This window comes from Moschus berezovskii, chromosome 14 (assembly GCF_049115385.1).
Source record: "Moschus berezovskii isolate FMDL1 chromosome 14, NW_MosBer_1.0, whole genome shotgun sequence".
NCBI lineage: Eukaryota > Metazoa > Chordata > Mammalia > Artiodactyla > Moschidae > Moschus > Moschus berezovskii.
The window spans coordinates 18663669-18691456 of record NC_142473.1 but is presented as its reverse complement, the minus strand read 5'-3'; the positions used below and the strand labels follow the sequence as shown (position 1 = coordinate 18691456).

Sequence of the window (27788 nt, the reverse complement as noted above, 5' to 3'; positions counted from 1 at the left end):
CTTTATAACTCATTCAACCCCAGTCATTTGCAGCTGGCTCCCAAGAACTCAAGAGAAGAAATCTACCTTCCTTTTAAGGTCTCTAGTAAGACCTTGACATTAAGAACACCTTCCTGAAAAAAACTTCAGTTTTAATATAATTCATTCTACTTTCAATTTGGGCTTCCCAGGTGGCTCAGTGATAAAGAATTCGCCTGTGGATGCAGGAGCTACAGGAGACGTAGGTTCGATCCCTGGGTTGAGAAGATCCCCTGGAGGAGGAAATGGCTACCCAGTCCAGTATTCTTGCTTGGGAAATTCCATGGACAGAGGAGCCTGGTGGCTACAGTTCATGGGGACGCAAAGAGTCAGAGACAACTGAGCACCCTCAGTTTACAGGTGAGGAAATGAAAACCTCAATCAAGCAAATTGCCTGTGGCACAAAGTAAGTCTAAGGAAAACTGGTAGAACCTGGACAGGAGGTGTCTGGGGACTCTACTTTCTGCTCTATTTTGCTGCTTAAAAAGAATTAATTTATTATTATTTTTTTAAAGCTAGAACCTGTACCTAGCCACCCTGAATTCTCTCTAGGCAGACCTTTCCTCGTCTGAGTCACAGAAAGTGCCAGATCCTAGGATGCTCATCACTTGCCTATGGTCACTATTCTCACCAACAAACCCAACTGATTTTCATTCATTTAAAAATAATTTAGTAGTTTTCTTTAAAAATGGCTGAAAATACTAATAATATAGTGAGCTTTCTTTTCAGAAACAACTGGGAAGATCCAAGGTAGCTTTCTACACAGACTGTCAGGTACTGCATTGAGGTTGTGGGGGTGAGGTGTAGAGGGTGTAATTTTAAAAGTACTTACATCATAGGCTAGACCCATTATTTATCCATTGCATCATATTGTTTTCCTCAAAGTGAAGAACGATCTCGGTTTAGTTCCAATTGCTCAATCTAGATTGTTACATAATGTACCGAATTAAGATGCAGCACATGTATCAACTGAATTTTCTTTTTTCTCTCTTCCTTCACTGACTGTTTCTTCTAAGTGTCCCTATCTAGATCCTCTTCTCCAGACTGCTTAACATTGGAGTGCCCCAGGCTTGACCATTGCCCTCTACCCCTCTCTAACCAAACTCACTACCTTGGTGAACCCACCCAATCTCAAGTCCTTAAGTGCCATTTCAAGCATATACTTCCCTGTTGAAATATAGACCTGCCCAGTCAACATCTTCAACTCAATACATCAGAAACAGAACTCTTGATTTCCTCTTGTAAATCTGTTCCACTCGTAGTCATCCCAAATCTTTGAGGCCAACACTTCCTTTCTGTGTTCAGACCAAAAGCCTTGGAGTCATCATGGACTCCTGTCTTCTCTTTCTCTTCATTTCATAAATCAGGAAATCCTGTTGACTGTACCATCAAAGTATATCTACAATCCAACCATCCATGTTACCACCATGGTCTGAGCCATCATCTCCAACCCAGGTTTTTGCACTAGCATACTGATTCTTCTCCTTTGAGTCTATTCTCACCATGACAGCTGGAGTTCAGCTCAGTTCAATTCAGTCACTCAGTCGTGTTTGACTCTTTGCGACTCCCTGGACTGCAGCATGCCAGGCTTCCCTGTCCAGCTAGAGCAGACAGCTAGAGCAGCTGTCTTAAGATTATCTTACTTCCCTGCTCATAAACCACCAATACTTTACCATCTTCCTCAGAGTAAAAGCCAAGGTCCATAAAATGGCCTCAGGACTCCACAAGCTACAGCTCTCCTTATATCCTGCTGTTCATCTTCTATTATGTTATCATTTGCTGACTCTGCTCAGCTACGATCCAGCCATCTTGGGCTCTTGCCTATTCTTGCCAAGCACACTTCTGCCCCAGGGCCTTTGCACAAGTTGTTTCTTCTGTATGGAATGTTCTCCCTTTATGTATCTGCATAGTTATTCATAGAGGTTTTCCCAGTTCTCAAGATGGGAAAACTCTTGTCCACACTAAGTTCATAGAAGTGATAGAAGAGATTTTTCTAATTAATAAAAAATAGGTATAGTTGTTCTCAAAGGTAGAACACAATGGAAATAGTGGGCACATCCCGAAAGATCTCTGGTGGCTCAGATGGTAAAGAATCTGCCTGCAATGAAGGAGACCTAGGTTCACTCCCTGGATCATGAAGATCCTCTGGAGAAAGGAATGGCTATCCACTCCAGCATTCTTGCCTGGAGAATTCCGTGTACAGAGGAGCCTGACAGGCTATATAGGGATCACAAAGAGTTGGACATGACTGAGTGACTAACACTAACTAACTAACAGGACTGGATTAGATCAGGGGACTGTAGCTCAGTATGTGAGCAATGGTGGGTAGTACTGCCATAGAAGATGTGGCTGGCAAAACCTTGAAGAAGGAGAGAGGATCAATATATCATTCATAACTATTTATAAAGATGGTGTTATTTGATTAAATGTGTTATGACACATATTTTCAATGAATATTCAAGTTATAGCAAAACACATGTAACTAAGACACCCTTTTGGAAAATGTCATAAAGTAACTTTGCTGTCCAATAATTACATAGGACAGGATGGAACAGATTATTTGTGGGTCTGTTTAATGTAGAACACCTTATAACATCACCTCTTTCTAACACAAGTTAATATGACTAATACAAGTAAACAAGTTAGCTTATTTTTTTTAAGAAAAGGAAAAGGAGTTTCCATCTCCTGTCCAAAGTCTAATATGGGGAAAAAAAATAGACCTCATCAACATCAACTTGTAAACATATAATAGATAAGTGTTTATAAATTACTTTGACTGTAGGAAATAACCAGAAACTGCCATGAAAGTAAAACCTACTTATTGCACTGTTTTGTAATACTTTCTCAACCACAAAATTTCTGTTAATAAAGCCCTGCCTTCCTGCCGTCAGCTGAGTGGTTTTCACGGATGCCCTTTTGGAAATGTCATGAAGTACCTTGGCTGCCCCAAAATCACACAGGGCAGGATGGGACAAAGAACTTGTGGCCTGATTTAATATAGAACACCTATCAACTTCACCTCCTTCTCAACTCTTGCTCTTGTAGAATCATCACCTCCTTTTTCTTTCTTTTTCTCAGTTTCAGCTTGAACAGATCAGATCCTTGCTTCCTATCTGGGCATTCATTCATTCTCTAATCTACAACTCAGTTATTTAGGGCTAGATACTGAGCTAGGCTCTGAAGACAAAAGACAACAGATCCAACCCATATCTTCAAGAAACCTACTATCTGGTCAGGGAGACAGACAATTCAGACAATTTCTGGGCAGCATCTTAAATGTCATATTGCTGCTCTTATGAAGGCCCAGAGTAAGCAGCCTCATCACTCTAAAGTCAGTTAAGGCAGCAGGGCATGTGTTCAGTTCAGTTCAGCTCAGTTCAGTCGCTCAGTCGTGTCCGACTCTCCGCGACCCCACGAATCACAGCACGCCAGGCCTCCCTGTCCATCACCAACTCCCGGAGTTCACTCAAACTCATGTCCACAGAGTCGGTGATGCCATCCAGCCATCTCATTCTCTGTCGTCCCCTTCTCCTCCCGCCCCCAACCCTTCCCAGCATCAGAGTCTTTTACAGTGAGTCAACTCGTTGCATGAGGTGGTACATATCCCTAAACTAACCATAGATTCAAGTAGAGTAAGAGACGGCATTCCAGGCAGATGGCATGTCGCACAAGGCCTTAGAGACCAAGACAGTGAGGTCTAGGTGGAGAGGGTCTCTGAGTCTCCTTGGCGATATGGAGCTTTTCTGAATCTTCCTTGTAACAGGACACTGGGTACCTTCCCTGAAGGGGTGACTCCACTTGTTCAAACCTAAACCTATGCTGAGTTCCATTTCCTGGCTTCTCTCTCATTGCTCCAAGAAGAAATGCACATTTCTCTACAGCTCAGAGATACATGCAGGAAGAGTGACTGCTGAAAACCCTTAGAAGATACAAGTGGTGTATCTGTGATGAGCATAAGGCAAGTTGTCCATCCACATTTCCACATGGGGGTGAGTGGAGTCTGACACCTGCCAGACACTTGACAGATGCTGCTGCTACTGCTTCTGGAATAAACATAATACGGCCACTTGATATAGGCCTGACCAACAAGAGGCCCCCAGTGGGAAGGAAATGTGAGGCAGTCTTCTGGAGCAGACAGGAAAGCTGTTTCCCATTGTCCCTAAGTGGTGTGGTTTATGGGGCCTTGGGAGTCTTGACTGGGCAATATATCTGTTCACCAGTTTCTTGAGTTTCCCACTGGTTTAGTGTTTTTTTTTTTAAGGTATTGTTTAAAAAGCATAAATGTTATTGCAGTGAGATGATTCTCTAAATTGATATCAGATGACTGAACTTAGCATGAATTCAATGATCCCAAGCAGGATCTAAGGAATAGAACATAGAAACAGACAAAATTTAATGGAAAGAAGGAAATTCAAAAAGGTATGGAGCATGGGTAGGGCATGTGAAGGGTAGTAGCAAGAGGCTATTTATGCTTTTTTGGAGCAGCATTCTTCATGGGAGGAGAAGCTATCCAAAGAATAGAGCAACACACTTTCCCACCTCACTTTTGCATGGGCTCAGACCACCTACAATGAAAAACTAGGAGGAATACCTTTTGTTATCTTTTGGCCAATAATACAACATACAGGTTCTATCTCAAGGAAAGAGGGAGGAGACAACTCAGAGGTGACAAAAGCCTACTGTTAGACCAATGGGCAGTGGACAACAAGAAAGAGTAAATGTTATTTATTAGTGATGAGATGAACCCTTGGCATCATGGCAGCCTTGTTATTTCCTGTTCAGAAGAAGTTATCTGACATCTTTCTTCAATTCCCTTTACCTATTCCTCCCCCACTATATTTATTTCCTATAGCTGTGTAACAAAATATCACAGATTTAGCAACTTTAGGCAACACATATTTATTATCTCAGTTTCCACGGGTCAGGAATTTGGACATTGGGCTGAACCGAGTCCTCTTCCTGGGGTCTCACAAAACTGGAGGCTGGGCTGCATTCTCCTCTGGAGCTTGACTGGGGAAGAGTTCACTTCCAAGCTCATTCAGGTTGTTGGCAGAATTCATTTTCCTGTGGCCATATGACCAAGTGCTACCACCTTCTACTGGCTGTAGGTTAAGGGCTGACCTCAGGTCCTGAGCTTTCCTACATCTTCCAGGGGTCAGCCATCATTCCTTGCCACATGGACTTCATCAATATGGCCATCTATTTTATCAAGCCAGCAAAGAGTGTTTTATGACCCAGTCTGCAAAAATGGAGTCTAATATAACATAAAGCAAACCTGGGAGTGACACTCCATCACCTTTTCCATGTCCATCGCCTAGAAACAAGTCTCAAGTGAGAGTGTGTCCCACCTATACTCAACAAAAGGGACACAAAGAGGTATGAAGCACAGGGGGATACCCTCAATGCCTTTCCAGAAACCCCCTTTCAATATTGTGCCCCTAACATCCTCCTCTAAATTAACATTCTTATCCTCCACTCCTAGGGGAAAAATCTTCAGATCAAAAAGACATTGGCATCACTGAGTCTATGATTCTACCTGACACATAAACTTGACTTAATCATAGACTATCAAGGCATTTCGATTTTCTGAAGCCCCCATCACCTTGGTGGCTCCCTTCTCAATACCTGGGAGAGTCATATCTAAGATCTTCCTACTTGGAGCTCAAATCTGCATCTCATTCTGAATGCAGGTTTGCTGTGATGTTTTTCTGTTCTTTCTAACCCATGGTATCTCTATTTATAGAGCTCCTCTTTCAGGAAAACAATTTCACCACAATTTTTGGCTTCTTGTTTTCCTTCCTTGACTGAGTGCTTGACAAACTGCCCCATCCCAGGGGACTGTTTTTACCTGCGGTCTTTGAATTATTATATTACTGGCCAGCTTCGCCTACTCAATCCCCCTGTACTCTCCACTTCTCCACTAATGCAATTTTTCTTGTGAGTCCTTGGTTTCGTCTTCCTGCATCTCACCTGCCTCTAGGGAAATTATCAGCTGTGAGTGAAATAGTACAGCCTGCACCATGCCCCAACTCTGAGGAATGCTTTCTGCATAGTCAACTGAAAAGGTACCAGGCTAAGAAAAACACCACCAATGGCAGCTTAAGCCCCAAACAGGTGCTGATGTAGCCTAATGAATCCAGTGCTTCTCAGAACTGGACTGCATTTCTGTGAATATATTTCTCACATCTCATCTTTCTTACTCCTGCTTTTCTGTCCTCTCTTGTACATTCACTTGAACGAACTCTTCTTTTCACATTACCTCTAGTCTTCAGTTTGCCAAATGTTTTAGGTTCTACAGACCTGCCTTTTTCTAGTCTCTCCCATGAAGCATTACTTAGTGGCCGTCTCCCATGTGAGACCAATCCGTTATGCTGCAAAGGGATCAGTTAGGAAACTTTTTCGCTTTCCCTAAAGGAATTCACTGTGGCTCAAAATAATTCAACCAGCTTCCAGAAGTTTCTTTCTCCCAGCATGTTTAGCAGCATGAAGAGTCAAATGTTCCTTGGTGCCTATGGCTCACTCCCCATATACACAAACAGGTTTGACGAAATTCAGTTTTTAAAAAAACATTCAATTGAGATCAGAAAATCCCAAATGTTTTTCAGCTTGAAGTTTCCACTTTTCAACCAACTGTTTTTATATCCTATTGGCTCAGCCTAAGCCACTGACTATTTGGAAGTTGTGTTGGTAGGAGGCTTATTTATTTTCCAGGCCACTAGGAGACCTTGTGGGATATGATTTTATGGCTCTGTATCAAATCCATCAGTAATTATGTGTGCACTGTAACACATACAGGCAAGAATAAACCTTGTTTAAGTGTTACGGTGTAAGAGACATTGCCTTATTGGTTAGTTTTCAAAAGGTAATAAACTACAGTCTGCAAGTATTAGCTTCATACACAGGCAATGATAATATATTTATTAACTACATGTGATATTTTATGGGGTTTCCCAGGTGGTGCTAGTGATAAAGAAGTGGCCTGCCAATGCAGGAGACGTAAGAGACTTGGGTTCAGTCCTTGGGAACATGAAGATTCCTTGCAGGAGGGCATGGCAACCCTATCCAGTACTCTTGCCTGAAGAATCCCATGGACAGAGGAGTCTGGCAGGCTACAGTCCCTAGGGTCGCAAAGAGTCAGACACGATTGAAGCAACTTAGCATGCATGCATAGTATTTCATGTAATACATAGATTATAGTATATACTGACTCTAGTGTATATTAATTATGACTAATATTTATAATAAATGTGACATGTGTGTGTGTGTGTGTGTGTGTGTGTGTGTATTCTGTCCAAAGTAATACTTTCATGCTAACAATAAAATGTCACAATCCCACCCATGGTTCCTGATTCACCTCCATCAATCCTGTTCCTCAGAGAAAACCAATTTTTAATGACTTTAGTTTTAGGGTTCTCTGATGGTTATCCTAAATAATATGCTTATATTCTTGATTCTGGCTTTGTAGACTTTGGGCACTTAGCTCTTTGCTTCATACTATCATTTATTTAGTTTATCTACTGTTTTTCTCTGTCCCTCTTTCAAGAAAATTTTAGGATATTCTTTTAATCTTCAATGTTCTGAAATTTCACTATATTGTGTTGTGGGGTAACTGTCTTTGTTTATTAGTCTGGGCACTGATGAGCCCTTTATATTTAAAGGTACTCTCCCATCAATTTGGGGAACTTTTTTTCATTGAAATACAGTTTATTTACAAAGTTATATTAGTTTTTGGTGTATACCAAAGTGAGTTAGTCTCACACATGTACACATATATAATTCTTTTCCATTACGGTTTATTTCAAGACATTTAATATAGTGCCCTGCGCTAGACAGTAGGACCCTGTTCTTTATTTACCTTATATATAGCAGTCTGTACTTGCTAATCTCAAACTGTAAAATGTTTTCTGTTTTTGATATTTTCTTGCCCTCTTTTATTTCTATTTTCTCTAGAATTCTTAATAATAAAATGTCACATCTCTTAACACTGATCTCTAATGTGTTTTAATTTTGCTCACATTTTTTCCCTTACTACCTTTAATTCTGTTTTCTAGGAGTTTTTTTCAACCTGGCCTTACACTCCATCTACTGAATGTTCAATTTTGATATGACATTTTTAACTTCAAAAAAAATCTTTATTTTTTAAATGTAACTTCCAATTCTTATTTTATCCTTGCCAAATATTCCTGAGTAGTCCTGAGTATACCAAATTAGTCTTGTTCTGTAAATTCTCATCTATTCCCTAAGCTCTCTTATTCCTCTTGGGAAATGACCAACATGTCTGTTTATCTTGGTGTTTCTCTTTCTTGTTTCAGACTTTCTCAAATATCTAGTGATTTTTTTACTGTTTCTCTAGATGTAAAAATTACCAATAAGCCCACTGCCCAGGACCTCTGGATAAGCCCTCAGGTTGCATCAGCTAGGCTTTCTCCAAGCTGGATGCTCTGAGTACTGTGATGAAGGCAGAGAGCCCCAAGGAATGAATGAGCAGGGTCTTACTCGGGGTCATTAATATTGACACCACCACTTAGTTCTTCCCCCCACAGTTCATGCTGCCCTGTTTTGAAAAGAGCTCTCTAATGATTGTCCTGTGGGCAAGGACCTGCATTTGTATTGCATGTGGACTTGAAGAAAAGTTATGTCTCGGATCACCGGTTCTAGGTATAGGCCTTCTATTTTTACAGTGAAAAGTGAGTTTTCCACTCCCAGATTTTGAATCCAGAGTCTCTCTTGATTTTGCTGGCCCCCTACCTGATGCGCTGCAGCATTTCCCTCACATTCAAGACTGTCTTTCTTCCATTGGCCCCTTAGTTGATGGTCTTCCTTTCACTTCTGGTAGCCTACAAATTCACTGAAATTTCTCATCCTCCTCCTATTCATTTCATTGTTGAAGATTTTTTGCTTAAAAAAAAAAATCCTGGTTGGGAGAATAAGATGGCAGAGAAGTAGGTGGCTGTGGAGTACATCTCTCTCCAGGGATACATCAGGAACACACCTTCAGACAACAGAAGTGCATGCAGAACACCAGTTGAGGGTGGAGAGGAGAACCTGACCAGCAGAAAAGAATATATAGGATCATGCAAAACTCAGTAGGATGAAGGAACTAGGGGGGAAAACAGGAGGATTGGATTGGATTGGACCTGCCCTCAGTGGGTGGGAGAACAAAAGCCGGAGTCCGATCCCCACATTGGGGCAATTGTCTGAGTCAGAGGACAAACATTTAAGGCTGAGAGTGAAACAGCTGATCTGTGGCAGCCTAAATGGAATGAGAATCAGACAGTCCTTGCCACAGCCATACTTACCCTGGACAGGGATGCAGGTCCTCTGGAAGTCTCAGGGGCTGGGAACTGGAGTTTAGGGATTGTAGAGCAATCCCAGGGCAAGGGCTGCTGTTGACTGCGGAGAGGTGGATTGAGGAGATGTGAGGGAGGAGACTGTGGTGGAAAATGCCTGTGGAGGAAAGTCAGGCAGCCACGGAAGCAAGACGATACTGCACCATAGCCTCTCTCCCCCGACACGCCAGCATCGGCAGCTGAACAATAGAGAGGCTGGTCCACCAAACAACTGACACACTGAGCTACAGAGTAGGATGCCACACAGGGTGCTCCTTTAAGTGACTGATGCAGAACTACAGAGTAGGACCCCAGCTGGCGGGGGAGGGGGTGGGAGGTGAGGGGGCCACTATGTGCCTGAAGTGCAAAACAATGGAGAAGGACCCCAGGCAAGGGAGCCCTCTAAGTGCAAGAACAGGCAGATCTATGGAGAAAGACTGGTCAAAGAGGCCTTCTGATCACCAGCTACCGGAGGCTCAAGAAAAGACTGATAGGGCCGTAACTCCTGTGGCTGGGGCAGTCCATGTCCCTGCACACTTGGTGCCACCAGGGTCCCCATGACCCAAGCAGCTGTGCCACCTTCATGCTCAACCCTCACTGGGGCAGAGCTGCCACAGGCAAAAAAAAAAAAAAATTATTGCGTCTATGCAGGTGGGGGTCACTTTGGTCATGTCCAACTGTTTGCGACCCTGTGGATTGTGGCCTGCCAGGCTCCTCTGTCGGGGAGGGTTTTCTCCAGGCAAGAATACTGGAGTGTATTGGCCAATACTGTTTGCCATACCCTTCTATAGCGCTATATTTCCTGCTTCCCTAGCTGCCAACTCTCCTGAGAACCAAGGTGCTGCCAGAACCCCTGAGACCCAAACAGCTGCACCACCTCCACCTCTGGCCCTCACAGGGGCAAACCCAAGTCCTCCAGGGCAGCCTCAGGAGCAAACCCCAGTGGATGACCCACATGCAGAGGTGGAAATAAAACCACAGTTGAAACCCAGGGGCAGTGCAGCTAAGGGAGAAGACCCAAAAACCTTCCCACCAGCTGTACAAGCTGCAGATTAAATCCACATGATCAACTAGGCACACTCTGTGTCTATGGAATATATAAAAGGACATTGAGAGCTCCCACAAAAGAAAATGCACTACTTCTGACAGCTGTCGACATTAGAGTCAACAATACATGGGAGGAGGACCAGATTAGAATCTGAGCTGCCCCCACAGCAGGTCCAGAGATCAGCACAGTGTTGGAGGGCATCCTAGGGAGGTGAGAAGGACTGTGACTCCCAGAGAGGAAAAGGACTCTGACAGCAGTGACTCAAGAAAAGCATTTATTATTCTTATGTTTTGGCTTGTTTGTTCTGTAGGTTCTCCTGAGGTGTTTTTTTTTTTCTTTTTCTTTTTTTACCCTCCCACCACCAACTCTCCGTTTCAGTTGTTGATTTTATTGGCACGATGAAATCTAATTAAGTTTTTGAGTTTTTTGTTACAATCACACTTTTTATTGTAAACCTCTGTCTCTACATTGGGCTTTTGCAATTCTGTGGAGTTTTCCTTTTTTTTTTAATTTTCTCTTCCATTTTTTTTTCTTTTTAATTTTTTAAACAATTATTATTTTTTCTACATGACTGTGTGTTTTTCCTACTGTTCTTTTCCCTTAGCAGTTAATCTTTAATGTATATAAATCTTCATCTAGCTACCTCTATTTAGCTTCGCATATCTATTCTTACTTTCTTTTCTTTCTTTCCTATCCTCTCAACATATTTGTTAGTTTTGCTTTAATTGCTTTATGCCCCAGTTGGCACGTTGCTTTAGTTTTGTTTTCAGTTTGTGCTTAAGTTAGTTTTATTCTTAACTGGTAGATATAATTTTTGGTTTTCTTTGTTTCCTGGGTCAATCTATTGTATTTTACTTTTATGGGACTGTTTTGATTTTGCTTATGGATGTATATGTGTATTCCATTATTTTACTTATTATCTGCCTGATTTTGTAACTGCCATTTGTCTGGGGTTCATCTTGGGTTTCTTGTTTTGGGGTATTTGTGTTAATCTCACTTATATCATAACAAACCACTTATGGAATCTTTATTCCTGAGTAGAGATCAAGCTCTGAGCCTTTGGAGTGGGAGCACTGACTTCAAGACACCAGACTACCAGACAATTAACCTTCAGTTCAGTTCAGTTCAGTTCACTTGCTCAGTTGTATCTGACTCTTTGCGACCCCATGAATCACAGCACGCCAGGCCTCCTTGTCCATCACCAACTCCTGGAGTTCACTCAAACTCATGTCCACAGAGTCGGTGATGCCATCCAGCCATCTCATTCTCTGTTGTCCCCGTCTCCTCCTACCCCCAATCCCTCCTAGCATCAGACTCTTTTCCAGTAAGTCAACTCATCGCATGAGGTGGCCAAAGTACTGGAGTTTCAGCTTTAGCATAAGTCCTTCCAATGAACACCCAGGATTGATCTCCTTTAGAATGGGCTGGATGGATCTCCTTGCAGTCCAAGGGACTCTCAAGAGTCTTCTCCAGCACCACAGTTCAAAAGCATCAATTCTTCGGCAATCAGCTTTCTTCACAGTCCAACTCTCACATCCATACATGACCATGGGAAAAACCATAGCCTTGACTAGACGGACCTTGGTTGGCAAAGTAATGTCTCTGCTTTTTAATATGCTATCTAGGCTGGTCATAACTTTCCTTCCAAGGAGTAAGCGTCTTTTAATTTCATGGCTGCAATCAGCATCTGCAGTGATTTTGGAGCCCCCCAAAAATAAAGTCTGACACTGTTTCCACTGTTTCTCCATCTATTTCCCATGAAGTGATGGGACCAGATGCCATGATCTTCATTTTCTGAATGTTGAGCTTCAAGCCAATCTTTTCACTCTCCTCTTTCACTTTCATCAAGAGGTCTTTGAGTTCCTCTTCACTTTCTGCCATAAGGGTGGTGTCATCTGCATATCTGAGGTTATTGCTATTTCTCCCGGCAATCTTGATTCCAGCTGGTGCTTCTTCCAGCCCAGCATTCCTCATGATGTACTCTGCATATAAGTTAAATAAGCAGGGTGAAAATATACAGCCTTAACGTACTCCTTTTCCTATTTGGAACCAGTCTGTTGTTCCATGTCCAGTTCTAACTGTTGCTTCCTGACCTGCATACAGGTTTCTCCAGAGGCAGGTCAGGTGGTTTGGTATTCCCATCTCTTTCAGAATTTTCCACAGTTTGTTGTGATCCACACAGTCAAAGGCTTCGGCAGAGTCAATAAAGCAGAAATAGATGTTTTTCTGGAACTCTCTTGCTTTTTCGATGATCCAGCAGTTGTTGGCAATTTGATCTCTGGTGCCTCTGCCTTTTCCAAAACCTGCTTGAACATCTGGAAGTTCACATTTCATATATTGCTGAAGCCTAGCTTGGAGAATTTTGAGCATGACTTTACTTGCGTGTGAAATGAGTGCAATTGTGCGGTAGTTTGAGCATTCTTTGGCATTGCCTTTCTTTGGGATTGGAATGAAGACTGACCTTTTCCAGTCCTGTGGCCATTACTGAGTTTTCCAAATTTGCTGGCCTATTGAGTGCAGCAATTTCACAGCATCATCTTTCAGGATTTGAAATGGCTCAATTGGAATTCCATCACCTCCACTAGCTTTGTTCATCGTGATGCTCTCTAAGGCCCACTTGACTTCACATTCCAAGATGTCTGGTTCCAGGTGAGTGATCACGCCATTGTGATTATCTTCGTCGTGAAGATCTTTTTTGCACAGTTCTTCTGTGTATTCTTGCCACCTCTTCTTAATATCTTCTGCTTCTGTTAGGTCCATACCATTTCTGTCCTTTATCGAGCCCATCTTTGCATGAAGTGTTCCCTTGATATCTCTATTTTCTTGAAAAGATCTCTTGTTTTTCCTATTCTGTTGTTTTCCTCTATTTCTTTGCATTGATCGCTGAGGAAGGCTTTCTTATCTCTCCTTGCTATTCTTTGGAAAACTCTGCATTCAAATGCTTATATCTTTCCTTTCCTCCTTTGCTTTTCGCTTCTCTTCTTTTCACAGCTATTTGTAAGGCCTCCTCAGACAGCCATTTTGCTTTTTTGCATTTCTTTTCCATGGGGATGGTCTTGGTCCCTGTCTCCTGTACAGTGTCACGAACCTCCGTCCAGAGTTCATCAGGCACTCTATCTATCAGATCTAGACCCTTAAATCTATTTCTTACTTCCACTGTATAATCATAAGGGATTTGATTTAGGTCATATCTGAATGGTCTAGTGGTTTTCCCTGCTTTCTTCAATTTAAGTCTGAATTTGGCAATAAGGAGTTCATGATCTAAGCCACAGACCTTGGGGAGTATCAAATAGTGAGAACTCCTACAAATGAAACCACTTGAATATGAGAACAGGAATCACACAGCCACCAGTAGGACCCTGTGCAAGGTGCCTCAGCCAAAAAACAACAAACAAACAAACAAAAATACAAATGAAATCATCAACAGATAGGCTTACCACCTCACTCAGCCTTGCCCATCAGAGGAAAAACAAAACAAGCAAGCAAGCAAACAAATAAAAAAAGCTCAGCAAAAATCTCATCCTATTCAAAACTTACACAAAGCACTGCAACAACCTTAGTGGGACAGAAACCAAAAGAAAGAAAGAATTCAACCTTGAAGTCTGGGAAAAGGACACCTCAAACACAATAAGTTTAAAAAAAAAAAAAAGAAAAGGCAGAGAAGTAGTGCACAAATGAAGGAACAAACTAGAAACACAGAAGTCCAAATAAATGAAGAGGAAATAGGAAAACTACAGGTAAAAGAATTCATATTAATGATCATAAAGATGATCAAAGACCTTGAAAACAGAATGGATAAAATTCAAGAATCAGTTAACAAAGACATAGAAGAATTAAAGAATAAACATGCAGAGACAAACAACACTACCAAAATTAAAAATACTCTGGAAGGAATTCATAGAAGAATATCTGAAGCATAAAAACGAATCAGTGAGCTGGAAGATAAAATGATGGAAATAACTTCTGAAGAGCAGAATAAAGTAAAAAGAATGAAAAGAACTGAGGATAGTCTCAGAGACCTCTGAAACAATATGAAACATGCCAACATTGGAATTACAGGAGTCCCAGAGGAAAAAGAGAAATGGAAAGGGTATGAGAAAAATTTTGAAGAGATTATAGTTGAAAATTTCCCCAATATGGAAAATGAAATAGTCAATCACGTCCAAGAGGCACAAAGAGTCCCATACAAGATAAATCCAAGGAGAAACATGCCAAGACATGTATTAATCAAACTAGCAAAGACTAAACACAAAGAAATAATATTAAAAGCAGCAAGGGAAAAACAACAAGTAACATACCCATACGTTTAACAGCTGATCTTTCAGCAGAAACTTTGCAGGCCAGAAGGGAATGGCAGAATGTATTTAAACTACTGAAAGGGAAAAAATCTACAACCAAGATTACTTTACCTGGCAAGGATCTCATTCAAAATTGATGGAGAAATTAAAAGCTTTTCAGACAAGCAAAAGCTAAGATAATTCAGTACCACCAGATCAGCTTTACAACAAATGTTAAAGGACTTATATAGTCAACAAATACAAGCAAAGAAAAAGATCTACAAAATCAAACCCCAAATAATTAAGAAAATGGCAATAGTGACATATATATCAGTAATTGCTTTAAATGTAAATGGATTAATGCTCTGACCAAAAGACACAGACTGGCTGAATGGATGCAAAAACAAGACCCATGTATATGCTCTCTATGAGACACCCACTTCAGACCTCGAGACACATACAGACTGAAAGTGAGAGGGTGGAAAAATATATTCCATGTGAATGCGAAGCAAAATAAAGCTGGAGTAGCAATCCTCATATCAGACAAAATAGACCTTAAAATAAAGAAGATTAAAAGAGATAATGAAGGACACTACACAATGATCAAGGTATCAACCCAAGAAAAAGACATAACTGTAACTATCTATGCACCCAACATAGGAGCACCTCAATACATAAGACAAACACTAACAGACATAAGGGAGAAATTGACAGTAACACAGTAATAGTAGGAGACTTTAACATCCCACTCATACCAATGGACAGATCCCCAAAACAGAAAATTCATAAAGAAACACAAGTCTTAAATGATACATTAGATGGGATGGATCTAATTGATATCATCAAGACATTCCCTCCAAAGGCAGAAGAATACACCTTCTTCTCAAGTGCACATGGAACATTCTCCAGGATAGACCACATCTTGGGTCACAAATCAAGCCCCAGTAAATTTAAGAAAATTGAAATCATGTCAAGCATCTTCCCTGACCACAACACTATGAGACTAGATATGAATTACAAGTAAAAAACTGTAAAAAGCACAAACATATGGAGATTAAGCAATACATTTCTAAATAACCAACAGGTTACTGAAGAAATCAAAGAAATTTCTAGAAATAAATGACAATAAAAACATGACAACTCAAAACCTATGAGATGCAGCAAAAGCAGTTCTAATAGGGAAGTTTATACAATACAATCCTACCTCAAGAAACAAGAAAAACATTGAATAGACCACCTAACTTTACACCTAAAACAACTGGAAAAAGAAGAACAACAAAAAAAAAATTAGCAGAGGGAAAGAAATCATAAAGATCTGAGTAGAAATAAAAAAGAAATGAAAGAAACAATAGTAAATATTAATACAACTAAAAGCTGGTTCTTTGAGAAGATAAACAAAATTGACAAATCTTTAGCCAGACTCAAGAAAAAAAGAGAGAAGAATCAAATCAACAAAATTAGAAATGAAAAAGGAGAGGTTACAGCAGACAATGCAGAAATACAAAGGATTATAAGAGACTATTATGAACAACTATATGGCAATAAAATGGATAATCTGGAAGAAAAGGACAGGTTCTTAGAAAAGTTCAATCTTCCAAGACTGAACCATGAAGAAGCAGATATTATGAACAACCCAATCAAGCACTGAAAATGAAGCTGTGATCAAAAGTTTCCCCAAAAATGAATGACCAGGACCAGATGGCTTCACAGGAAAGTTCTATCAAACATTTGCTGCTGCTGCTGCTGCTGCTAAGTCACTTCAGTCGTGTCCGACTCTGTGCAACCCCATAGACGGCAGCCCACCAGGCTCCCCCATCCCTGGGATTCTCCAGGCAAGAACACTGGAGTGGCTTGCCATTGCCTTCTCCGATCAAACATTTAGAGAAGAGCTAATGACTATCCTTCTCAAACTCTTTCAAAAAAATTGCAGAGGAAGGAACACTTTCGAACTCATTCTACGAGGCCACCATCACCCTGATACCAAAACCAGACAAAGACAACACAGAAAAAGAAAACTACAGGCCAACATCACTGATGAACATAGACACAAAAATCCTCCACAAAATTTTAGCAAACAGAATTCAGCAACACATCAAAAAGTTCACCCCATGATCAAGTTGGGTTTATTCCAGGAATGCCAGAATTCTTCAATATATGCAAATCAATCAATGTGATACACATATTAACAAATTGAAAGATATAAACCACAAATCTCAACAGATGCAAAAAAGTCTTTGACAAAATTCAGCACCCATTTATGATTAAAACTCTTCAAAAAATGGGTATAGAAGGAACCTGCCTCAACATATATGGCCGTATATGACAAACCTATGGCAAACATTATTCTCAATGGTGAAAAAATTGAAAGCATTTACCCTAGATCAGGAACAAGACTAGGGTGTCCAAATTACCACTGTTATTCAACATAGTTCTGGAAATCCTAGCTACAGCAATCAGAGAAGAAAAAGAAATGAATACAGATCAGAAAAGAAGGAAAACTCTCACTGTTTGCAGATGACATGACACTCTACATAGAAAACCCTAAAGACAGTATCAGAAAATTACTAGAGCTAATCAGTGAATTTAGCAAAGTTTCAGAATACAAAATCAATACACGGAAATCACTTGCATTTCTATATACTAACAATGAAAAATCAGAAGGAGTAATTAAGGAATCAATCCCATTCACCATTGCAACAACAACAACAACAACAAATATCTAGGAATAAGCTTACCTGAGGAGACTCGATGGACATGAGTTTGAGTGATCTCTGGGAATTGGTGATAGACAGGGAGGCCTGGCGTGCTGTGATTCATGGGGTTGCAAAGAGTTGGACACGACTGAGCAACTGAATTGAACTGAACTGAACTGAAGGAGACAAAAGAACAGTACCCAGAAAATTATAAGACATTGATGAAAGAAATCAAAGATGACATAAACAGATGGAGAGATATTCCATGTTCCTGGGTAGGAAGAATCAATATTGTGAAAATGAATATACTACCAAACTCAATCTACAGATTCAACAAGATCTTTATCAAATTACCTATGGCATTTTTCACAGAACTAGAACAAAAGATTTCACAATTCATATGGAAACACAAAAGACCCAAATAGCCAAAGCAGTCTCGAGAAAGAAGAATGGAGCTGGAGGTATCAACCTTCCTCACTTCAGGTTATATTGCAAAGTCATCCAGACTAAGGTACTGGCAGAAAAACAGAAATAAAGACCAATGGAACAAGATAGAAAACCCAGACTTAAACACATGCACCTATGGGTACCTTATTTTTGACAAAAGAAGCAAGAAATATACAATGGGACAAAGACAGCCTCTTCAATAGATGGTGCTGGAAACACTGGAGAGCTACATGTAAAAGAATAAAATTAGAACACTTCCTAACACCATACACAATGGCAAAATCAAAATGGATTAAAGATCTAAGTGTAAGACCAGAAACTATGAAACCCTTAGAGGAAAACATAGGCAGAACACTCGATGACATAAATCAAAACAAGATCCTCTATGACCCACCTCTTAAAGTAACAGAAATAAAAACAAATGTAAACAAGTGGGACCTGATTAAACTTAAAAGCTTTTGCATAGCAAAGGAAACTATAAGCAAGGTGAAAAGACAACACTCCGAATGGGAGAAAACAATAGCAAATGAAACAGCTGACAAAGGATTCATTTCCAAAATATACAAGCAGCTCATACAACTCAATACCAGAAAAACAAACAACCCAATCAAAATATGGGGAAAAGACTTAAACAGACATTTCTTCAAAGAAGACATACAGATGGCTAACAAACACATGAAAAGATGCTCAACATTGCTCATTATCAGAGAAATGCAAATCAAAACTACAATGAGATGTCACCTCACACCGGTCAGAATGGCCATCATCAAAAAGTATACAAACAATAAATGACGGAGATGGTGTGGAGAAAAAGGAACTCTCTTGCACTTGAGTGGGAATTAAATTGATACAGTCACTATGGAAAGACGGTATGGAAGTTCCTTAAAAAACTAGGAATAAAAGCACCATATGACCCAGCAATCACACTCTTAGGCATACAATGAGGAAACCAAAATTTAAAAAGACACATTTGCCCCATTGTTCATTGCAGCACTATTTACAGTAGCTAGAACATGAAAGCACCCTAGATGTCTATTGAGAGATGAATGGATAAAGCAGTTGTGGTACATATACACAATGGAATATTACTCAGCCATGAAAGGGAACACATTTGAGTCATTTCTAATGAAGTGGATGAACCTGGAGCCTATTATACAGAGTGAAATAAGTCAGAAAGAGAAAGATAAATGTAGTATACTAACACATATATACAGAATCTAGAACAATGGTACTGAAGAATTTATTTGCAGGGCAGCAATGGAGAAATAGACATAGAGAAGAGACTTATGAACGTGGGGAGAGGAGAGGGGAGGGTGAGACGTATGGAAAGAGTAACATGGAAACTTACATTACCATATGTAAAATAGATAGCCAACGGGAATTTGCTGTATGTCTCAGGAAACTCAAACACGGGCTCTGTATCAACCTAGAGGTGGGGTAAGGAGAGGGAGATGGGAGGGAGTTTCAAAAGGGAGGGGATATATGTATGCCTATGGCTGATTCATGTTGAAGTTTGACAGAAAACAACAACATTCTATAAAGCAATGATCCTTAAATTAAAAAAGAAAAAAAAATCCTCTAATGGAGTCTTAGTAAAAAGAGGCAATAAACACATATGCTCATTCCGTGATCCTGAATTAGAAATCAGAAGAAGAATTTTGTCTCTAATTTGTCTCTTTCAGAGATTTGCGTGAGGATTGTGCCTTCTGGGCTGTTCTTTTTTTTTTTTACTCAGAGCTATATTATATCAACAAAGCTTTAAATGATTGGACTCACAGCAGAATAAGTTGGTTAAAAAATATTGTGAGCATCTATGTCCTCTATAAGTGAGAGCCATAGCACCTACCTCATGTGGTATTTATGAGAACGTAATAATAATATATATGTATATATAAATAATATATTTATTTATGTGAACATGCCTATCCAAATTCATAGATCATGGAAGGGACTAAATTAAAACTCATTCTTTCTCCTCTCCCCTGTCACCTGCCATGCGTGTGCTAGCTTAAAATAACTATTAATTTTTAATTGAATTATTGATATCATCTCACCCTGACTTCTGCTCCATAGCAGCCAAAAATTTTACATGCAATCAGCATAATTACAGGGCATTCTGCTAGTAATTTGAATGTAGGGCTGCTGATTCCTTTTTGGTTATTGTAAATAGTAGACTAAAGAAAGTTGAGCATTCAGTAGCTTCGGCTATCATTTGTTTATTATTATTTTCTTGCTTGTATTACTTGAACTCCAGTTAGGTAATAGAATAATTCTCTTCCCAAATCTTGAGCAGCTAATGGATTTTTCAATGACTTGTTTTAGGAAAAAAATTTGATAGACTTCACTTAGAAGGAGTCAATATCCAGTGAACCCAAGTTCACTCCTTAAAAGAAGGAGTAGAGACTCCATGGGGCCAGAGGTAACTCCAGTCTGGAGAACAAAGCCCAGAATCAGCTCATGAATCAGGAATGAACTCCACACTGTAAATAAGCCCAGAAACATTATACCAAGGCAGGGCTAGGTTGACACATACTCTGGGCATCGTTAGCTAGCTGGGTCTTGAAAAATATGAAGCTCATGCCCAGGCAGAGGCCTTTCCTATGATTCATTTTTTCCTGAATCTGTCTTTCACTGAGGCTCTGCAGCTTGGGGAAGCTATGTTTTGGGGTAGGATGAGCAAAGTTTAGGAGATGAAGACCTGTATTCAACCTTGACCTTACCTTAGCAGTTATGTCTTTCAGCTATTTATATCAACCCTCTAAGATTTAGCTTCCTCATCTGAAAAACATGGTTAATAATATTTACCATATAAGGTTTTGGTGAGGATTGAAGTTTAAGGTGTGAAACAGTATGCTTGGCACAGAATAGATTTTCAAAATATGTTAGTTACTGTCCCTCTTTACCCCACCTTTACAGATTGTCCCACAGGGAAATAAGACAGAGGTTACCATACTGGCTAGAGCAGTCTATAAAGGCATTGAAGAACCCAGAAACTGTTTGGCTTGATCCCAGCCTTTAAACACTTGCACTCTACATGACTGGGTGACTCATGAAAATGATGGGCCTTGAAATACAGGAACATAAATTTAGAATAACCAGAAGAGTTGGAAAGTGGATTAAAGTTATTTACAAAGCAGTGGAATGGTACAACCAATGAAAGCTCCAAGTTTTAACTTCTGAAAAATATATTGAACCTAAATTTTGTTGAAGGCATTAGGAATTCACAGTCATTTTACCTTACCCCACAAAAACAGTCTTTCTTTTCTTTTGTTTTCTTTTAGGTTGGGGATTTTTCTGGAGGTAGAGGCGATGAGGAACAAAAGCAAGCATCCTTTGCATTTTAAGTCCACAGGGCATTTACCTCCTCTCTGGCTGATGACCTAAAACTAAACAAGTCACTATAAAACCTGGAAGAAAAAGAAATATAGCAATTTTGCAAGCAAAGTTCTTTTAGCCTGGTCAAGACATCCAGAATAGCTTGCAAATGGTATTTCAAAACTTTCCAATTTCATTTGCTTTCTGAACTTGAAAGAAATTTAAAACAAATATCTAAAACATTTCTTTAAAATCCCCCCCCAAATACTAGAATTCTCAGATGACTAAACCATTTCCCAACCCCCTTCAGGATGTTTGGGAGGAAATCTGCAAGACAAATTCCAAAATATCCCAAAGATAATTTTTCACGCTTTCTAATAGATTTCAAAAGCTGTTTTGGAGAGATTGTGGGGCTGGACAGTATCCAGATGTATCTGAAATACTTTTTGCCTTTTGGCAAACAAGTTGGGCAACTTTTATAGTAGGTCCACTGGAAGCTCAGAGTGGGCCTACCAATGTTTTTTTAGAGGTTTCCATCTCAGAATGGGTGCATGAAAAATGCATTGATTGAGTTGATTTGATGGTGGGAAAAAATCCTTTCTTCTCCCCATATCCCAATTTGAAAACATTTCAATTCTACTTAAGTCTGAAAAATCTGCTGCTATAGATTAATTTGCTGGGCTCTAGATTTTGCTCCTCATAGAAATTCCAAACCTCATAGTGAGTCGGTTAATCATTTTTACTGTAGCTTGCATAATTTGATTGAGTAAACTAAATTTTTACTTGAGAGTTTTGATGAAAAGTCGTAAATGGAGATAAGAGAATCCTTGGTCCTCTGTGGGGAGGGATCTTGGTGGAAAGCGGAAACACTGGTTCTTTCCTTACTTATTGCATCTCTTTGTTGATACAGAAACTTACTTCCCTTTCCAGTAGGAGCCAGCATTCAGGATACTAATAGAGAGGCACTGTTGTTGCTGGAAGGGAGCCCGAGAGCCCAAGAGTGGGTTCTTGTCTAACAGTGGGATAGGAACTGACCAAGTGTCTCACTTGTACTGCCAGCAAAATACTTTTTTGGAAAGGGGCACCTGGGTGGACAGCAGCAGGGTGAGAACCCGAGAGAACGGTTCAGTCACATGACTTGCGCTCTCAGGTTGTATGGTGATGGAGTTAGTTTCCGGGTTGTCTCTGGCCAGTCCTCTTGCTTATGCTCATATCTGGTCTGACTCAGGGCCCTTCCTGGTGGTGGGCACATCTCTCAGCCAGGATGGATTCCAGACTGAGAGCTCCGGGGAGGTTGGCAGGGCACATTAAGGGCTGGCACCTCCTCCCTCCTTTCAGGTGCGTTCGTCACTCAATCATGTCTGACTCTTTGTGAGTCCATGAACTGTAGCCTGCCAGGCCCCTCTGTCCATGGGATTCTCCAGGCAAGAATACTGGAGTGGGTTGCTATTTGTTTCTCCAGAGGATCTTCCTGATTCAGGGATTGAACCTGGGTCTCCTGCATTGCAGGCAGATTTACTTACCACCTGAGCCACCAGGGAAGCCCTCCGTTTGGCCCCTCCCAAATGATCTCAGTTAATTTTCCGTGGCAGCATCATGTTTCTTTCTGGGACCTCCTGTTGTGAGACAACTCATAAAAACAGTTATTATCCTGCTTGGCCAAGGGGGGTGATTTTCAGTTCATGGTTCCTTAAAGTGTAGCATAGTGGTCAAGCCAGACACTCCTGAGTTCACATTGCAGGCTTATTTACTAGCTAGCTTAACACCTTAAACAAGTTATTTAAACTTGAGCCTCAGTTTCTTCATCTTAACAATGGAAATAATAACAGCTACAAAAGCTGATCGCCGAAGAATTGATGTTTTTGAACTGTGGTGTTGGAGAAGACTCTTGAGAGTCCCTTGGACTGCAAGGAGATCCAATCAGTCCATTCTAAGGGAGATTGATCCTGGGTGTTCGTTGGAAGGACTGATGCTAAAGCTGAAACTGCAATACTTTAGCCACCTCATGCGACGAGTTGACTCACTGGAAAAGACTCTGATGCTGGGAAAGGCTGGGGGCGGGAGGAGAAGGGGACGACCGAGAATGAGATGGCTGGATGGTATCGCCAACTCTGTGGACATGAGTTTGAGTGAACTCAGGGAGTTGGTGATGGATAGGGAGGCCTGGCGTGCTGTGATTCATGGGGTTGCGGAGAGTCGGACATGACTGAGCGACTTAACTGAACTGAACTGAACTGAACCTCCTAGGGTTATGGTGAGAATTTAATGAAACCAGGCATATTAAGGCTTTTTGGTAATGCCTGGTATAAACACTCAAAAAACTATAAACACTCAAAAAATTGTGGACATCATCAGCAGAATCATCTGGTCCCAGTAGGTATGACCTCTGAGACCAAATCATCTGTTACTAGTTACCTGCTGCCCAGCCAGATTCAGTTCTATTTGATCCTGGGTTTTCATCTGTCCTTTCTTGAGCTGTGAAAAGTAAGGCACACACATCACAGCACACTCTGACTTAGGGAGAGGAGCAGACTAATAGGGACTCATGCACCCTTCCAGAGTTTCTACTGGATCTTAAACACCTCCCTAAAGTTGGATATGTGTCATGTTTAAGACCCCAAAGTCCTGAATAAGACAGAAATAGCCACAGAGAATTGTGGATGAATTTTTGTATCTAGATATCATGGTAACTTTTCAAGATGTGGTAACTCTCCTCCCGGGCCTGTTTTTAAAATGTTGATGTTCAGGTCCCACAGCGGGAGAAAAAAATAAGTCAAGTTTTTGCCCTGCTTCCACACCCTATGGAATCTCTTGGGATATTTTTCTTCAATATTCAGCCATCATGTGAATGTGGCCCCATGATATGACATTTGCGAACAGCTCTGTGCTAACAATATGATCTTGTTTCTCTCCCCTTTTTCAATTCCCCGTGGAATTTTGGGGGATGAGTAGAGCCTTTTTATCCTGAAAGCAAGAATAAGTTAGTATCCAGTTCTCTTTTTACTGACTTCCCTCCCCCATCTCTTCAAATCAATCTTCATTCAAGGATTTGTGCTGTGAAGAAGACAAGTCCTGAATTGTTCTGTTATGTGCAAAGTTGAAAGGAGCCAGAGAGAAAGAGAACCATTCCCCAACCTCAGGAGCTTTGGAAAAATATATTTTATTCAGAGAAATGCATTCAAAGGCACACCTTTCCAGTATACATAAAAGGGACTATTTTCAAAAAATCACATTGCGCTCCCAAGAGCCTCCTTGAGACTCTAAAACCACAGAGAGTCAGCCTGAAAATGCAAATTATGAGCCAGGAAGCTCAGAACATCACATGTGGGCCTCATCTGCACAAAAGATTTGTAACTGAAATGACAACTTAAGATATGACTTAGGTAATGTAGATATGACTGACTCGATTTCCCCATTTGCTTTCTGTGGAAAGTCCAATCCTTCCCAAGATTTCTGCAAATCCCCAGGGGACTTACATGCCTGTGATAACCTTTGACCTGAGCAATTTACACTGAATTTCAATTAATTCCATGAAGTTTAAGCTGACCTTGTTTTGCACTAGGTATGGAACAATCCCTGATGTTTACAAAACTCCACTCTCATGGGCCATTTTTTGGCAATTTGTAAAAGCAGAGAAGTAATTAGAAGGCAACATGCATGTGTGTGCTCAGCTGCTCAGTCATGTTTGACTCTGAGACCCCATGGACTGTAGCCTGCCAAGCTCCTCCGTCCATGAGGTTTTCCAGGCAGGAGTACTGGATTGGTTTGCCATTTCCTCCCCCAGGGGGATCTTCCTGATCCAGGGATCGAACCCACATCTCCTGTGTTTCCTGTATTGGCAAGCAGATTCTTTACTACTGAGACACATGGGAAGCCCATAAAGCAATATAGGCACCATTTATTTATTAGCCAAATCTGTCTTTAAAGATGTGCTTTAGATACAATCCAGCTTGGGCGACAGCCTCCCTGCAAGCTGATGGGCTTCCTGTCTCTTCTCCCCTAGCCTACTCATTCCTAGTGGAAATTTATCAAGCTCCCTTTCTCGCTTTTTCTCTCATTCTTTTTTTCTTCTTCCTCTCCTCCTTTGGATTGTCTCCTGCTTATGTATGCTCACAGAGTACCATACTTTCAACCTTTCAACACCCAGGACTTCCTAAGATACTTTTCTGTATAAAACCAGTTCCTTTCCAAAGAAGACATTTTGGAGAAAGCTGCTAAGATAATAGTGGTTTTCAAAATTTTTACAAATATGTTCTGGAGGTGTACAAAATTTCGCTGAAAAAATGACTCCAATCTTAATTTAAGGAAAGTTCACTATTTAGAAGATTGATATGTTGAAACCACAGGAAATGTGAAAAATTCTTATTCTGAATTTCCAGACTATTTTAATGAAAGAATTCTGAGTTGTTCTTCTTTCTACTTGGCACCAGGATGGATGGAAGGGCTCTGTGATATTTCTTTCCGTAGGAAGAAGGATTGTGGCCAAGCTATTTATTAGCTTCTAAAAGGAGATGCATACCACATGCTTTTCAGCTGTATGTCAACCAGTGGCGTCTGGGCTTCGTCCCCAGATGGAAAGCATACATAAACCCCTGAACCCACCACACAGAAGAATCTCTTATGCATGGAGGAAGAGGCAAACGATCAAACTGGCAGAGTTTAGGAACATGGAGGAAGAGTCTTTTTCTTTTCACAATAACATCTCCAATTTCATTCTGACTCCTGAAATGTCCTTCACAGACGATTTAATCTAATCCTCTATTCTATAGTTTGATATAGGGCTTAAAATTCTGTCCAAGAGAGGGAGCATGGGTAGTGTACATTCATACATTTCCATTCAGATGTGAATTAGTATGAGATCTTTTTTCTTAAGAGCTATTTTTTTTTCACAGGAAGAAGAAATCCCAGAGGCCTTGAAGTTTGGGGAGTTGAAAAAGTGAACAGAATGGAAATGCTGTGATGTAGATAAAGTCTATCTATAAAAGGGAGAAGATTGGAAGGGAAAGGGGACTGATGTCCACTGAGCCCCTGCCTTATGCCAGGCAAAGTTCTGGGATTTTACCAATGTATATAATTTTACCATCATATATAATCCCCAAACACTCTGAAGGATATGAAAGATTGCCTTTTGTACTGAGCCACATCTGCCTAACTTTTATTCACCCTAACCCATTACTTAACTGTCATAACGTAAGAAGGCTCTATGGACTACCTCCAGCCACCCCCATGTCCCCACCCACTCCTACACATAAGCACAATGAGGTGCAAAGTATCTGATATGGATCATTAGAAACCAAAAAGTACCACTCCCCAACACATATTTACTCCACTATCTGCTTATCTCTGTTTTGTGCAACCATGCTAATAAAATATAACCACGCTAATATATGTTTTGTGCAATCAAAAATATAAAACTTGTCAGAGTGGAATTGGTGGGTCTTATGGTAGCTCTATGCTTGCAGTTGAAGCAGTGCCAAGACTGTTTTCTAAAGCAACTGTGTTTTGTTTTTTTTAAGTAATCTCTTTCTTTAAAAAAATTATTATTCAGTCATGTCCAGCTCTTTGTGACCCCATGGACTGCATAGCCTGCCAGCCTTCTCTGTTTAGAGGTCTGCAAAAAGGGCCACTCTTTCATATATCATATATATCATATATCAGAGGAAAGAAAAAGGATGCAAAGTATTAAGGAAATAGGCTAATGCCCATTTTCTTCCTCTGTTGAAGGCAAGGTGGTGTGCGTGTGTGTGCATGTGTATGTGTAAGTACACTTTCAATGTATGAAGAAGGCTGGACATAGGTGGACAGCCCCAGTCACCTTAAAAACACATAGTATAACTCCACCATTAGATCCTAATGATGACCTTACCATGAAATTCCCTACTAGGGAAAGGAATAGAGCATTTTCCTTCCATTTTTATGTCATGTAATCAAGAACAATTCATAGTTCTATTGTTTTAAACACCTAGAAGAAATACTCTAAGGAGTAATTAGCTACATTGCTAGTGGATTCAATGTAGCAGCCCTCCCAAAAGGAGTTTTCCTTGGTTCCTTTTGGGTGGTTCGGAGCCTCATGAAGAGAAGCCAGAAGAAACTGACTTGACTGTTCAAGAGAAATTTCATCATGAAACTAAGTTCAAGTACAGGTGTTTTGAGGCCCAGGCAACAAATTGTGGCACTGATTCTGGAAGGAGCATCTTCTGTCTTCTCCCATCACTCTCCTCGGCTGTGGGTGCCATCAACTCCAGCACCCTGGGGACTGGGAGCGTTGAGAGTGTCTGGAGGGAGTGGCTCTTAGGTGGGCAGTGGTTGCAAAAAGCATTTTTCTTTGCTGCTTTGCAGGTAGCTGATGGGGACAAAGGGGAGCTAGAGTGAGATAGAGGCTGACCTCAGACCATCTGCTGGCCACAGCTTTCAGAATGTTTTAAGGAAAATTGCAAAAATCTGCTTCAGGGGATCTGTTATTATTGACGGGCAAGGGGCAGAAGGTACTCTGTAGAGGTTGATTGGGATCTTGCTCAGACAAAAACTCTTGGGTTTGTAGATATTTAGACTGTGCAGATTTCCTTACCTTGATGAGATGAGGTGGCTCCTCTGGTGGAGGGAATAGCCATCAAATATCCAAGAGCAATACATAACTTATTTTCCCCAGAACACATTGGTC

At 40.6% G+C, this 27788-nt stretch overlaps 1 long non-coding RNA gene across 1 annotated transcript; it reads left to right on the top strand.

Annotated features, from left to right (window-relative positions):
• Positions 1–26502, top strand: LOC129553549 (uncharacterized). Its single transcript, XR_008685490.2, has 3 exons — positions 1–78; positions 171–378; positions 26020–26502. It is a non-coding gene; the product is annotated as an uncharacterized LOC129553549 (long non-coding RNA).
• The last annotated feature ends 1286 nt before the right edge of the window (positions 26503–27788 follow it).